We start from the raw sequence: 13,696 nt of genomic DNA, 5'->3' as shown, positions 1-13,696 counted from the left end.
AAATGAAACATTTATGTGAGAAAACCTACTAAAACTCAGGAAGAACACTGAGAGTCTGTACATCTGAGCCAACCTGCTCGCTCCATCTCTACCCCCAGTTCATCCTGACAAAAACTCCAATCCAGGTGAATGTAGCCAAGAAATGGGCTCTCCCTCCCTTCAGCTTCCAAGGAAGGGCTACCATATTTCATTGAGAGAGGCAAGTCACTGATGCCGAAAGCTCGGTCTCTCTGTAACCAGTGCCGAATCAAATCTCGGAGACAGAGTTCTGGGTGAAGTAGAAACGAATAGCTTTACTGTTTTTCCAGGCACAGGGGGACACAGTGGGGTCCTGACTCAGGACACTATGTGTCCCAACCCCAAAGGATTTGATGAGGGGTTTTATAAACAATGGTTCAAGGGTGGGGTCTCTGACATGATAAGATTAGGGTGTGTGCAGGGAGTGTACTCCCTTCATCTTGTCTCAGGTGGTGGGTCTCCTAATCTTGATGGGCTTCTCTGGTCCCTTTAATCTCGCCTCAGGTGGTTTCTTGGCTGCTTCTCCTTTGATTAGCAACTGTTCAAATCTGCCCTTTGGAACTCAGGGAAGGTCATAGAGGCTGGAGTCTTGCCTACAAGAAACGGGGTACAAAAAAGGCCTCTGGAAGATGGCGACTCCCATGCATCGGCTCATAGCCCGGAGACAAGCGGAAGCAAATAAGCAACATGTAAGATGTCAGAAATGCCTGGAATTTGGGCATCGGACTTATGAATGCACAGGAAAAAGAAAGTACCTACATAGGCCTTCAAGAACAGCAGAACTAAAGAAAGCTTTAGAAGAAAACGAAAACAGATTATTATTACAAGAAAGCTTTGGAGAAACTACTGTAGAAAGAAAGACCAAGAAAAAAAGGTCTAAGAGTGTTACCAGTTCCAGTAGCAATAGCAGTGACAGTTCAGCCAGCGATTCTTCATCAGAGAGTGAAGAGCCGTCTACCTCGTCCTCCTCAGAAGACAGTGACTCTGATGAAAGCTCCTCCAGTTCATCATCTTTAGCCTCCTCCACAAGCTCTTCCTCGTCCTCTGATGCAGAAGAGATTCCAGCTCTTCTAGTAATAGCAGCAGCAGCACAGAGAGTAGCTCTGAGGATGAACCACCAAAGAAGAAGAAAAAGAAATAGAATTGTTCCATCCATATTGGACTGATGGACTAAAAACATCAATGTGATTCTTAGAAGGGAATTTAGAGTGTGTTAAGACCAAATAGGTTAACTGATCAAAATTTTTAGAGTTCAAAAGTTTCTAAATGTTTTACATTTTAAGAGCATAAAGAGTATTAATAATGGATTATGTATATAAAGACTTTTTTGTTTTAGGGGTGAATCTTGTTTTTCTTTTTTATCTTTAAAATATATCTCTAAAATTAATCAAAGCTGAAATCTAGTAAATCTTTCTGTGATGAAACCTATCTCTTCTCCCTGTGAAATAAATGCCATATTTTGTTATATGTCTGTGCTATGTACCAGACATGTTTTTAGGATAATGCCTCAGAATATCTATCTGGCAGTGAATTTCTAATGCTTTTGGCTGTATGTTATTATGTAAGATTTAATACCTCTATAAGCTTAGAGTTTTCCTACTGTTAATAAATGTGCTCTATTTTTATGTTTATGTTCAGAAAGTTGTTCTGACTTCTTGTCCTAAATGAAAAGTTCAAGGGATCTATTAATAAATTGATACCTTTTGGATGGTACAAGTTTCAAGTTACTATGTTGTATCATTCATTTTCTTCTGGTTCTTAGAGTTACCCTTTTATGACAAAAATTATTCTAGAGGAACTTAAAAAGGAACAAAATTCTGAAACTACATAGGACTCTAATCTTGGTGTCTTTTGATAAATTCAGTGTATCAGAAAAGAAAATAGTCATTTAAAAAGCTAACTTAAGTAAAAGTGATATAAATACCATTGTGTGTTGATATGCTATAAAAGGTACCATTCAAAGGGGAAAAAAAGGTAGGAGGAAGAGAGGTAATTTTTATAGAAAATTAGAGTGATGTTGGTTGCCTTTTACTAAAGTATTCTTAAGTTTTCATAAAGGTTGCCTTTTACCATTTTGCAATTGTGGTATGACAGTTTATATGGTAACTGGTCGTATATGACAGTCTACTGCATAAATATGAATGACTTGGATTAATCTGGTATGTTTACATAGCATATACACAGTTGAAATCTAGCATGAAAGTTTAAAAAGAAATACTGCACAGTATTTCTTAAAAGTAAAGTAGTAGGCCATGGTGAAGTTATTTGGTTTAACATCACATTATTTTGTGATATCTTTTAAACTTTTTGGAAAGAGGTATCATTTGTAGAAAAATCTTGATTTGGGTTAAATATAGGTTTTTAAAGTACAGATGCTGTCTTTTCATATTTCTATGAAAAAGCAGTAGAAAATTACTTTTGAAGAAAATAGACTTCTATTTAAATGTTTAAATATATGTATGTTGTGAGTTTAAAGAGCTGTAATTACCTGTTTGACAGAACTGTTGCTTTCAATGATTGTAAATAAACTCTCAAAACATCATTTTAAGGCTCCATACAGAATGTGTCAATTGACAGACAAATTTAATATATTACTAATGAAATACAATTTACAATGTAATCTCTGTAAGGGTAATTTTAGCAGTTAAACTTGGAAGGGAAACAAATGTGTACATACGTTACATCACTTGTAATTAAATAAAGCTCTGTTTGTGCTGATGAGCTTAGAAAATAAAAGGCCTCTGTGCCTGGGCACCCCACAGGGCCCCCTTTGGTTTCATCACCAGAATTTCTCATTCCCTCCAACTCCAAGTTGCAGAGGATAAATTCCAGGTATTACTGGAGGCTGGCTGAGAGTTACTGAGAGGTTCACCCAGCCCTCACTTAGAACCTGGAAGGTCTTCTCCAGCCATGGCTGGCAAGAATACTGGGGTCCTAATCACCCTGACATCAACTCAATCATAGAGCAGAAGTTCCACACCAGGAGAGCCAGGTCAAAGGACCAGAGGACCAGAGGCTAACTGCTGCAGCTTGCCCTGGAATAGGAGTGAGAGATTTTGCCCAGGTTGAGAAGCAGTTTCTAAGAGACCTCTGAAGCTTTTTCCAAAGGAAATGATAAAGTCATTATTAGAAATAGAGTTTGGTGAGGTTCAAGCCTAAGGGTGTTCTTGAAAACAATAGCTTCTCTTAATTAGGAGTAAAAAGCTTTACTACAGGCCAGCTAGTTCACCAGAGAGAAACAGAGATAACTAAGAAGTACCCTCCTGAGTACAAAAGATAAAGACTGTTCTCAAAAATATACTCTTGTCTGAATTTAATCGGATCAGACTACAGAGCTATTTATGCCTCAAGGCATTGTCAAAAATTATCAAGTAATCAGCTGGTAATTGGTGGTGCCTAACAGGTGGGTGTGATACCAGATGAGGCTGAATGATCAGGAAAGGAGACACTCAAACAGAACCCTGCTAAAAATGCTGTCATCTCAGATAACTGTGTGGCTGTGCCCTCTCAGACACCCAGGGTTTCACACTTCAGGAGAGACAAACTTCACTAAAACAGTTTAGCGTGTCACTAAACAAATAAACAAGCAAATAACAAGCCTCAGAGCCGGGGAGGGGAATCATTAGTGCTTGCCTAGAGCTGGGGTACGAAGATGGGGAGGTGACCAGGAGTGTGGGATTTTTTCTTAGGGTGATGCAAATGTTCTCAAGTTGATTGTGGTCATGGTTGCACACCTCTGAAAATTTTTTTTTTTTTTTTTTTTTTTTTTGTGGTACGCGGGCCTCTCACTGTTGTGGCCTCTCCCGTTGCAGAGCACAGGCTCCGGACATGCAGGCTCAGCGGCCATGGCTCACGGGCCCAGCCGCTCCGTGGCATGTGGGATCCTGCCGGACCGGGGCACGAACCCATGCCCCCTGCATCAGCAGGCGGACTCTCAACCACTGCGCCACCAGGGAAGCCCTCTCTGAAAATATTAAAAGCCATGGGTGGATTGTATGATATGTGAATAATATTTCAATACAGATGTTTTTAAAAAGACTAACAGTACTTTTCAGGCATGGGAGGTGACGGTCCCCCCTCAAATACTCTGAAGTTATTTAGACAGCCAAGGGAAAGAAATATTTTTCAGCCAAAGCAAAAATTGTAAACTTGCCTGGATTTATTCAAATTGTTTGGCAGTGGACCTGTGGGAATTGGGCTCTGGGCTGATGTTCAGCCAGCATTTCTAGTGACCAGTAGCAATGATGTCAGAGTGGCATGTCATTTGTCATGTTTGTCACCGGCTGAAATAAACACTCCTGCCTGCGGGCCATGCACGTAACATCCTCCCAAGCAGGCTGTGTTACGAACTCTACAATCCTGTGTATTTTATCACTAATCTCACATTGACCTTATGCTGTGAGCCTCAAGCTACTAAGGAAAGCGAAAGACTTTAGATAAGTGAATCTAATTAGAAACATTTACCTCCATGTCCTTCTGTTTGTTTAAAAAGCTTACAATTTTCAGGTGATGCTCAGTTTTTTTATTACAAATTTTGAGTTTGTTAACTAGACACTTTCTTTAATTCTCATTGATTTGCTTCCTCAACATGGAAACCTCTTGTCTGACTCCTAACTTTGATATGACTAAGTCAAATGGCCTTGGTGACATTCATTCTGACTTGAATAGGAGTTTTTTTGTAGTCAGTCCCTATTACTTATTTAGCATTGACTGAGGAAAGCCACTCCTCTGCAAAGAAGGTTATATTATGTGACTTTCAGTGTGGCATGGGGAGAATATTTAAGAGGAAAAGGTTGTCAACTTAGTCAAATCATTAACAATCATTCATTCATTCATCCAACATCACTAATCCAACATGTGCCAGGCACACTGCTAGGCCTTAGGGACATGGCAGTGCCTAAAACAGATGTGGTACCCACTCTCAGGAAATGCACCATCCAGTGGCGTTGCCCCTGTGGTTGACTCAAACTGTCAACCTGACGAGATGTCTGTGTTACAGACCATTGATTCTTTTCCTGTGCCGTTTGCACTTTTCCCTCAACTAAAGGGAAAGAATATCCCAAGTTTTTGTATTCAGAGGAATGTTAATCCTCCTTTCTCTGTATGTCTGTCCAAAAGAGGCTAGAAAAATGAAGTAATGGATTAGAGGTGTTTACACAATCATGACAAATAGCATACATGCTGATGCAAAATTACCAACATCTTTGCTATCCTTAACGTTCTGTTATATGTGAAATTGAAATATACTTACAAAACATTTTCCTTATATATCACTTTCAAATTCTCAAAATACTTTTACAGTTTCTCATTACAAAGTAAATTGAATTGTCATATTTAAAATTTATTGACAAGATGTGATAATTTTTAAAAGAATTCCAGGAAGACAAAAGTTTCGGAGTAATGTGTAAATCACAGCAAAGGAATAGGGAAAAAAATATTTAAGTGAGGTAGAAGGAAGCAAACCTGGATCTTACTGACAGGGTATTAAGATTAATAATGTATGGACTTCTCTTTACATTACACTTCTTAAACTGATTCTTGTGAAAAACAGTATATCAAAAATTATCAATATCACTCTAGACACATCCAAACTATCAAAAACTGGAGGCGAATAAAAAAAAACAAAAGAAACACTGTTGTTGGAAGTTCAAGTGGCAGAGGGCGCCCCTTGCTCCCTTTCACTCATTATGGACTCACGTTTTAGGAAGAGCTCTGGTGAAGGCCTCCAGGCCCTACTGATGTCACTTCAGATTCTCTTGGGGTTTGTCTCCCTCTCCAGGTTCTGCCTAGTCCCCAGTGTACTTCAGCTTTAAAAGATCTTATGGATTTGTTGCTCTGTTTTTTAATATTGAAAAAAATTTTTTTTCTTTAATACTATTTTTCATTTTTTAAATCCATGTAATACTTTCCCTCAATTTTTAAAATGTTTATGTAGTACTGAGAAGCATATATAACTCAGTCCAGCTCAACAGAGGCTTATAATATACATGGCCACATTAAGGATTTATTCATCAATTCTAACTTTATTGAGTGCTTTTGTTTTTAAACATGATAGGTGTTGAATTTTGTCCAATGCCTTTCTTGCATCTATGAAGAACAGAAATGCCCATAAGATTTTTTAAAAATCATAACTCTGTTAATGTGTTAGGTTTTATTAATGGATTTTCTAATATTTATCCATTCTTCAATTCTTAGAATAAATCTTACTTGGTAAGAATGTTTAAGTTTTTAATGCATTGTTGAATTTTATTTGCTAGTAACTGATCTAAGATTTTTACTCAGATAGCAATAGATGGGCTTGGTCTGCAGTTTTCTCTTTTTGGTGAAATCTGTCAAGTTTTGGGAAAAAAATCTTTTACTAATTTTTAGATAAACTTAAAAGTTTTACCTCTTTTCCCCTGCAATCAAATAATTAAGGAACATTGAGATTATATGATTTTTAAAGTGTACTTTTGAGGATGAAGCAAGTCTTGCATGAAGCCATCAAGGTCACTTGCTTTTTAACTACTTTCCCTTTTATTCTGTGACAACTGGTCTTTTTAGGTTTTCTCTCTATTGGGGTCAATTTGAGCCAGAAGTATTTTTTTATAAAATTATCCATCTTATCTAAGCTTTAAAAGAAATCTGCCTGGAATTTTTTTATTTAATCATACTCTAAACAACACTGATCATGGACACAAGTCTTACTCCTAATATTTCAGCAGTACCACCAGGGCTGTGATAATCTCAGCATAGCTGCTATTTTTTTTAAATTATTGGTTTTATATTCTTAGCTTTATGATATCGCACTTTAAATTTTATTACTTTATGTATAGCTAAATTTGATTGTAAATTTTACATTAATTGGCAGATTGCCAGCTTACAGATGGCTATGCTTTCTACTTCTGAACATTTTTGATTGTAAAGAGATCCTATAAAATACCTGCTAGAAATCTTTTCCACCTTTTTCAATGAAGTGTACTTTGGCATATGAAATGAGAGGAGACTTGGGTAACCAAACAAAATTTAGCATCTCTCTCTTCTAATTCCAAGTTGCACTGAAACGTTGCTTTCCAGACCTTGCTAAGTCTTTGTGACAGTGCCTACCGAGTTTATACTCCCGGTGTTTCTCTCCTCCTTTATGAGTCTCTGAACCTTCGTACCTTCATCTCTTTTTCTCTTCCATCTGAAAATGGCCTGCCTTTGTTGTTTACTAGGGAAAGATTCCCAACATTTTCAATTGAAAGTCTCTCTCTCTCTCTCTTCCCCATATACCTCAAGTTTCAAACATTTGTTCTAACAAAAGATGCTGTATTTATTGAATATTAAAGTTGCATTTTTTTAATCCATGCTGTCAGTGTTTTCATGATTGTAGATCTAAGGAAAGACTCCCTTAGGAAAGCTCACAACATATATTACATTTCCATTTCATTTGTTGATATTTTTTAAATGTTCCTTTATAATTTGAAGACTCCAGGTCCAGGGATTCTATGCTGGAATCAACATGGTAAAACACTCCCTTTCCAAGTCATCTCAACAAGAGGAACACAGGAACTTGAAGAAGCACTTTCCAGTAAATGTGGAAATAGCATATTTCATTACGTAAATAGATTTTTCCTGCACTGGTCTGCCTTATGACCAGACATCTGCTAATTATACCAGAGGGCAAGACTACAAAGGCCAATTTACATTCTGTTTGTGGTGTCCTTGATTTGTTTCTAAGAACCAAAACAAGATAAAGGGTTACAAATGATTTAATTATGAACAGTCACGGCCTTGCCTTCACCCAGCGGGTATCAGGGTCTGTGGCTCCATTGGCCTCGCAGCAAAGTACCGACCACCCTGGGGAAGACTTTCAAGATTCCCTTAGCACAGACTCAGGATCCCCTTAGCACAGACTCAGGGCTTGGGTCTCTTCCTTAGCCACAGATGGACATTGTGCTCAATATACTGAGAAATAAAATGACACAAGCTGGTGGACTCCTTTGGATTAACTGCTTCCCCCTTGTGCTCTGTCCACTTCTCTGGCCGTGTTTTAATAACAATTTCTCTTCTTTGAAGTTCATTCTTAGTGAGATTATTTTCCTTGCTTATCCAAAGTTCTCTCTCACAGTTTGTGTGTGTGTGTGTGTGTGTGTGTGACTTAGACTTAATTAAAACTCAGTTTTCAAGGGACAGGGGGTTGCATCCTGGAGCAGAAACCAGGGGGCCTGAACTCTGTTTCTAAATTTGGTTCTTATTGGCTCATTGGCTTTGAACAACCTCTTTTGTTGTCTCATATTCAAAAAATAAGGTTAACAGTGGTTATTTTACAGGAATATTGTAATTAATAGTATACATGAAAATATTCATAAAAAAACTAAAAAAAAATGTGAAGGTAAAATGCAATTATCTTTGTAGCTCTTATTTATTTAAAACTTATATATATGTGCCAGGCACCTTATGTATATTTTAAGCATATTAAAACTTTAATATTTACCAGTCCTTGACATAAGTACTATTATCTTCATTTTATATATAAGAAAATGAAGCACAGAGAGGTTAAATAACTTGCTGAAGGTCACACAACAGGTCTGTCTACAGAGCCTGTGCTCCCTTATATACATACAGTGCCTTGGTCAAAAAGGAGAAAAGAGTAATAATTAAACATGGACAATTGTATTTAGTGAAAGATACTTATTTAAAAGATTTCAGTACTGTTCTTTGACCAATCCAGCATCCTTGGCCATTAAAATAAGCCCACCAAATTTCCAATTAACAGAGTCTAAATCTTACTAGTTATTTCATATATATTCATGGGACTTCCCTTGTGGTGCAGTGGATGAGACTCCACATTCCCAATGCAGGGGGCCCTGGTTCGAACTCTGGTCAGGGAACTAGATCCCACATGCATGCCGCAACTAAGAGTTCGTGTGCTACAACTAAGGAATCCAGGAGCCACAGCTAAGGAGCCCACATGCTGCAACTAAGAAGTCCTGGAGCCACAACTAAGGAGCCTGCCTGCTGCAGCTAAGGAGCCAGTGAGCCACAACTAAGGAGCCCACCTTCTGCATCTAAGACCCGGTACAACCAAATAAATAAATAATTTTTTAAATAAAAGACTTTTTAAAAAAGTATTTATTTTCAAAATTATTTATGAATGACAGGCAACTGTGAGCTTTTTGTGGATACTTTTTGTAGCTGCACATTTGGCATGCTTTGTTTTTTTTTAATTTTTTTTTAGGTTGTGCCCCGCCCCCTTCCCTCCCATTTCACTATGGATATGAGGGCACATGTATCTCTTTTAGACCTTGCTTTCAATTGTTTTGGGTATATAACCAGAAGCGGAATTTTGCTGGATCAGATGGTAATTCAATTTTTTTTAATTTAATTTTATTTTTTATACAGCAGGTTCTTATAGTTATCTATTTTATACATATTACTGTATACATGTCAATCCCAATCTCCTAATTCATCACACCACTACCCCAAGCCCCCCCCCATGCTTTGTTTTCTGGGTTTTTGGGGGGGATACCTTATTTTTCATGGCAGATTTATTTGGCAATGTACAGTAAATTTTGTAAACTTGCATCAAGTTTATGAATAAAGAACCATTTCAAAATTATTTAAGACAAACAAAAATTTCATGCAGTCAAGAATACTGATAATTTTTTTAAATCTATATTTATTAGAAAGTTAGTTCATTGGTTATCTCAGAGTTATCTCATGTCTAGTGTAAAAATCTTTATTTTTGAGTTACCAAATTTATTTTGAAACCTTTCCCATTTAGGCAGGAGGAGAACACTTTGATTTTCATCTGGTCCCAATTTAAACAATATAATCCCATTCTTACCTCCAAAAAATGTCTATTAGATATTTCTCTCACATTTTTGGTTGTGTTTGGTGCATCTGAATACTTATAAAACTGGCTTATTGCTTTTTACGTCAACCTTACCTATTATAGCAATTTAGGACAAGGACACCATACATCTGCTCATTTGCACTGGTGGTGACCCACACAGACTGTGGCTTGACCTACTCTGTTTTAATCTTCCCAAGATCATATTTCGGATGCCCCAAGTTCGGACATCTTTCTCTTGTCTTGTTTCATAGACTGGCTGAAACGTTTAACTTGTCAATACAGGCTTTTTGCATTTTCTTATCACTCAGTGAGTGAGACTGAAGGACAGCTTATGGGACACAAAGTATACAGACTCTTTTTTTTCAGGCGCTGTTGTGTTTACAGCTAGTAGCACCTGGTGGCATTAGATGGGGGAAGAAAGTGAGGGACCTGTAATCTCCAACTGCCTCCTTCCCCACAATCTTTGATATGGATAACTGATGCTTTTCTATATTGAATGAAAAAGTGTTATACAAAAATAGCTTTAAGCCCTTCTTTTCAGAAACTGTGGAGCAGCCACTGTGTTTAGGAGGACTGGAATCCCAGGTTCCCTTTTCCTGACTCCTCTGTCTCCCAGTCTGACAACTCTCCCCTGATTAACAGTGTATGTGGGGAGCTATGAGCATGTTTGGACTGTCCTCATCATCTTCTTTTATGAGCATCTACTGTTTGGGCTTATTGAATAAGAGAAAACCTCCTAATTTAACTCAATCTCAATTTTGGTCAATATTGCCTCTCCTATTTTATACCCATGAAATACTTTTTCCCCATGGTTTTGTTGCTAAAAATTCTGTACAATAATGAGAGCTGTTTAACAATTTGAATTTTTGTTTAAAGATGGTTTACATGCTATGTAAAATGGTAACTGTCAACTTCAGAGAAACAGGAAATGTTCTAAAATGAAGTTGCTCTGGGTGGGGGGTGTTTGCAACCATTCTACTTTTCATCCCCCTTTGGAAAGCAATCCAATCCATGATCTTTAGTTTTCCATTACAAACATGTCCTCAAACATGCTATTCTCACATTAGGGGCTTAAGGACAACCACCCACATTGCATTTATTGCAATGGTATTACTCCCAGCAAAAAAGCAAAGTAAACCTTAAAATATGTAGAAGTCTCTATAATCCTGGGACCAACTTACTACAATAATCATTGTCTGACAATAATGAAAACCTTTTCTTCCTAACGAAAGAACACTCTGCACATTATCCAGGGGTGGGGCATGGGAAATGGGTCCTGAGGTTAAGTTATCTCTGGTTCCCGGACATCTATAATTCCTTTTCTGACAAGTTCATTTGTAATGTACAATGCACATGGATAAGCTATCGGTCACGTGAACATTTGAAGGAAGACAAAAAAAAACCCTGTTGAATGAAAGATCATTAATCTTTTATAACAAGGTTCCAAAGCATACTCAGAGCATATTTGGTCCTGCTCCCTGAATGTTACATTGAGAACATCTAGTCTTTGGGAGGGAATGAAATATTCAGCCCAGGTCTCCAATAAATAAAATGAAATAGAATGCCATTAACCTCAGTAGACAAATATTTGAATTGAACAGGGTATATACAATACACTATGTATTTCAAAAAGTAGCTAGGTGGTTCTATTTTTATTTTGTGGAGGAATTACACCAAACTCTACTTCATTGCCTATCCAAGTGCCACAGAACCACTTGCCTAAATAAGAGCAGCTGTGATATTCAGAATAAAAAAGTTTAATTAAATATCTCTGCCATTTCCAACTTATCAAAAAATGAGCAGTGTTCATTAAGTTCACAAATTCATACCCATTTCCCATATGAATTTTAATTGAAACAAAGTAAAAGAAACTGGAAAGTTAAAACCACTCTCAAAGACAAGATGTACAATTTCCTGATCATAAATGGAAAAGAAATACAAAGCAGTAGATGGGATTTGCTGGTTCCAAAACTGGAAACATGTAGAGACTGCTGACAGTTTTGGCTCTGGTAATAAAAATGAAAAGTGCCATATACAAGATGAGACTATGCCAGAATGCACAACCTAAAACTTGGAGCTTCAGTGAGTTCTCCCTGCCGTGAGCTGAAGCTCAGAACAGGGGTGCTCACCATCTATGTGAACCGATGATGGTTAGAACTTTTATAAAACTGTATCACTAGAGAAACAAGAGGAAGTAAGTAGGGCCTAGAAATCAGGGCAGAGACTATACCACCCACGAGTCTGGCATCTGGATTTGCACTATTTACAGTATCACCATGAGATAGAGGTTCTAAGACACACTACAGAACATGACAGACTTCCAGTCAAGATGAACCTGGAAAACAATATTCCAAAATTCATGATGAAAACCAGTGTAGGAACAACAGCCATGAGAAGAATTCAATCTAATAAAATGAAAAAATAATTGAGCAATATGAAAATCAATTTAAAGTATGTACGTTAAGGATCTTCAAAGAGATATAAGAAGGCATAAGTCCACTGGATAAAAAGGGAAAATATAGGATAAGAACAAAGAGAACAGAAAATGAAAAATAGTGAAGTAAAAATAGTACAAATAAATAATACAGTAATTGAAATTTTAAAAAACACCAAAAATCTCTACACTGGACCCAGAAATAGAGAAAATTAGTGAAAAAGGAAAAAATACTGAGATGTTCTTCCAGAGCATTGCAGCAGGATAGAGATTAAAATTATAAAAGCATAGTTAATAGTGATGGAAAATGGCATGAGAGGATTCAAACACGTATTAAATGGGACTCCAGAAAAAGAGAATAGAGGGACTGGCAGAAAAAACAATATTTAGAGAGCAAGTAGCTAATAATTTTAAACATTTTTATAAAGATATGAGTATTCAGACCATGAATACTGAGTGCCAAGCAGGTCGAATAAAAATAAAGCCATGTTTAAATTCACCATGGTGAAAATGCAAGTTACCAAAGATGAAGAGAGAAATCTCATAAAGTAATAGAGATTGATTACATTCAAAGGTACACCAATCAGATGGAGGTGGAGAGGGAACAGGAGGGAGATTCAATTTAGTACCTTGTCTCATACAAGAAGAAGCAAGAGATAGAGAAAAACATTTGAGTTAGAGAAAGTTATAGTCAAGTATGTATGTGAAAATAGAGTAGAAATATAATCTATAGCTTCCAAACTAGCAAGGGGAAAAAAATTACCAGTCCAATAGAAAGCAGAAAGAAGAGGGGAAATGTGAAACAAAAACAAACAAAAAGAGAAGGCAAAGAGAAAAGGGAAAAATTAGAAGGTAGATAGGATTCCAAATAAATGAATAACCACAATAAAAATTGGTGGATTAAATTTTCTGACTAAAAGATATCTGACCAGACTATTAAAAAATGAAAACAGTTCTAAAATGAAATGACTCAAAAAGTTAAAGAAAGAGGAAAAAAAGAACACATCTGACAAATACCAAGAAACAAAAATTGAATTATCAATATTAATATCACAGACAGCATCTAGGATATTTCCTTCTAACAATGGAATACTAATTTTCTACATCCAATTATAGATGCTGATTTAATGGTGTTTTCTTCACCACCAATTGACATGTGTGGCTTTGAGATGAACAGTTAATTTCACAGGAGATAAGATTAAATCTTGATGAACATTCAGTGGGACTTCTGAAAAAGAAAAGGAACAAAGACATTTATGATGACAAGGATATAAAAAAAGGATGGTTACAACATTCAAAGTATTTTAAAATTTGATAGAAAGTGTCTTTTATATCAGCATAGGTTAGATTTATTTTCTTCATACTGTCAAGCTTTTATTTACTCAATCAAGCTATATATGGGATGTGTGTGTGTTTTAGCAGTA

The 13,696-nt window shown here is 36.7% G+C and overlaps 1 pseudogene; it reads left to right on the top strand.

The window, feature by feature from the left end:
- Nucleotides 1–647: 647 nt before the first annotated feature.
- Nucleotides 648–1,159, top strand: LOC132477707 (zinc finger CCHC domain-containing protein 10-like; annotated as a pseudogene).
- The last annotated feature ends 12,537 nt before the right edge of the window (nucleotides 1,160–13,696 follow it).

The sequence above is a fragment of the Mesoplodon densirostris genome, chromosome 17 (genome assembly GCF_025265405.1).
Source record: "Mesoplodon densirostris isolate mMesDen1 chromosome 17, mMesDen1 primary haplotype, whole genome shotgun sequence".
NCBI lineage: Eukaryota > Metazoa > Chordata > Mammalia > Artiodactyla > Ziphiidae > Mesoplodon > Mesoplodon densirostris.
This window is presented reverse-complemented; position numbering and strand designations above follow the sequence as displayed.